At 43.3% G+C, this 2,476-nt stretch overlaps 1 pseudogene; it reads right to left on the bottom strand.

The window, feature by feature from the left end:
* LOC106735750 (40S ribosomal protein S6 pseudogene) overlaps positions 1-837 on the bottom strand; it is a 1,725-nt pseudogene extending 888 nt beyond the window's left edge.
* Between the last annotated feature and the right edge of the window lie 1,639 nt (positions 838-2,476).

The following is a 2,476-nucleotide window of genomic DNA, read 5'->3' as shown; positions in this document are numbered from 1 at the left end:
TTTTTTTTGAGAGGTTTTCACTATAGGGCATGTGTGCTCACCAGACAGAGAGAGATATAGAGACAGAAAGTGAGAAATCACCTCCCAGAGGGGATACAGTCATGCTGCAGTCCCTTCTCCTCCATTCTCCTCTCGGGATCTTGGGCACGCACACACACGTGCCCGGCATGAATTTTAAGCCACCGGGTCCGGGACGCAAACCGCGGTCGACTACATGGGAGTCCAGCGACATAGCCATTATGCTAACTGCTGGTTCCCAGTGTATTGTTTCTTGAGAGTAATAAGCCACTGTTTGTGTTGCAGGACACTGAATCTTAGGTTTTGGTCCTAGGTATCTTACCTTCTTTATTTAAGGGTTTTCTTACAACATATTGGTGGACATTGTTTTTAGAGAGACTGAAAAGTTTTTGGATTCTGCTAGCTCTCTTAGGCCCCAGGCGATAAGGCATTGCGGTATCAGTAATTTGTGGAATATCCTTCTCTCTCTTTTTTCTAACAATAACCAAATTGAGAATGCTCAGATTGGCATCCACAATGCAGCTCTGAACAGATGTGTGCTTTCTTTCTCCAGCTCTCCTTGGTCTGTAACAGGAATGTCCCTTACTCAGTAGCAGGCAGACACGGCCGTGGGTCAAGAAACCTCGCTTCATGGAGAAACCTTGTTTGTAATTTCCACCACTGATTCAGACAACATAACTCTTCCATTCTTCATCCAAAGCATCAGCAGCAACTTTAGCAACTTCTATGCTTCTCGTAAAAATTATGAAGTTTGCATTCATTGTCCACTTCAATGAGTTTCTGGCAGACAGCGTCAGGGAAGGAGATATTCAGCTTCATTTTGAAGCAGCTGACTTCCTCTGAGTCGCCACGAAAAGAGTTGTAAACCCATATTTTGAGGAACATAGTCTATTTAAAAAAAGAGAGAGGGAGAAGGAATTGACGTTTTTGCACCTACAACGTGCCTGCCATTGTGGTAGGCACTTTGCATAAACTATCTCATCAATCTTTTCAATAGTCTTGAGCGGCAGATTAAAGAATGCAGGCTCAGAAAGTTTAAGCAACTCTTCCAAGGTTATAGAAAAAAACAGGCTACAGGAAAGTGATATGAATTCACACCTGTCAGGTTCCGAAGTTCGTGTTTGCCTTTATTTAACCATGGCACCTTGCAAACCTGCAAAGTTTGAATAAACATCCCCTGCCTGCACTCTGCTCCCTGCCAGTGTGGGTGCATTGTGCTCTGTGAATATGGGGAGCGCATGGTCTGACGTGTCTCCTGGGCAGCAGCCGTAAACTGTCCCTGAGAAGTCTTATAAAAATCAGTCTGGCTTTGCGCCTTCCTCATTACTGCACTCAGAATAATTATAGCAAAACTTTGTCTGTGGAAACTGACATCAAAGGTCATGACAAAGAGTATCTCTGGTGGGAACTATGATTATCCCCATTTTATGGCTGGAGAAACTGAGGAATGGATTTGTTAAGTGGCTTGCCCAAGGTTGGCTGGTGAGTCAGGGACTGAGTCTCTATCTATTGGATGCCCAGGCTTCATGCAACCTCTCGCACCATCATTCTGCTCTTGGCCCCAAACACTTGCTCTGTTCATTAGACTAATATAAGGGATTAAATCCAGCCAGATCATAGCATCTGTATCATTGTGAGCTCCATAGGAAAGAAGACTCTGTGTCTCTGGGAACTAGGTCAGCAGACAGTGTTTTGAGGAAGCTTCCAGAGTAGGAATGTTGGGAATAAAATTACATCAGCATGAGACGTTCTCAGCAGTCATGTTCATCTCCCCAAGACGTTCAACTTGCTGGTCATGTGGGAGGTGTAGTCCATTTTGCCTTTGACTAACACTTCACTTTTAAAGCACGGTGAGCTGCATGCCATCATGTAGTGAGCAAGAGGCTAATGGGAAGATGGAGCTGGTTTATGGTTTGCGTGAAGTTGTATTTTGTGTAGCTGAGCATTAATGAGGCACGTATATTTCAAGTGTCTTAATGTGTTTTAATTGATGCAGACATCTAAAGTCTTGGTCTCAGGATAAGTTAAATGACTGAGATTTTCTTTGAGACTCAAAGTTCTATACAATCTACTTGCTGATGGTGCAGTGGTAACCCCAGAGTCCATGATATTCAGCCATATTCACATGGTAAGGTCCTGACTTTGTGACATGAGGCCTGTGCATGTCAGATGTGCCTGTCATCCTGGCTAGCTGAGACTGGAGGTTGGATTGTGGTGTGAAGACCCTACTAGGGATTCATTTCTTTTTTTCTGTTTCTTCCTATTTCTCTTCTCCTAGGTTCCCTTATTTCCCTCTCTTATTAACAAACAAACTAACTTAAAAAATTCTACATGCTAAGATTCTATTTTCAGATGGGGAGGAAGGAGGTTAGGAGAATTACTCTCATGCCAGTAAAAAAAAAAAAAAAAAAAAAAAAAAAAAAAAACCCCCTCTCCCCCCTGGTCACCGGGGCACAAA

Source organism: Tupaia chinensis, unplaced genomic scaffold (assembly GCF_000334495.1).
Source record: "Tupaia chinensis unplaced genomic scaffold, TupChi_1.0 Scaffold000513_1, whole genome shotgun sequence".
NCBI lineage: Eukaryota > Metazoa > Chordata > Mammalia > Scandentia > Tupaiidae > Tupaia > Tupaia belangeri.
Note: the sequence above shows the minus strand (reverse complement) of the source record. Positions and strands in the feature narration are given on the sequence as shown.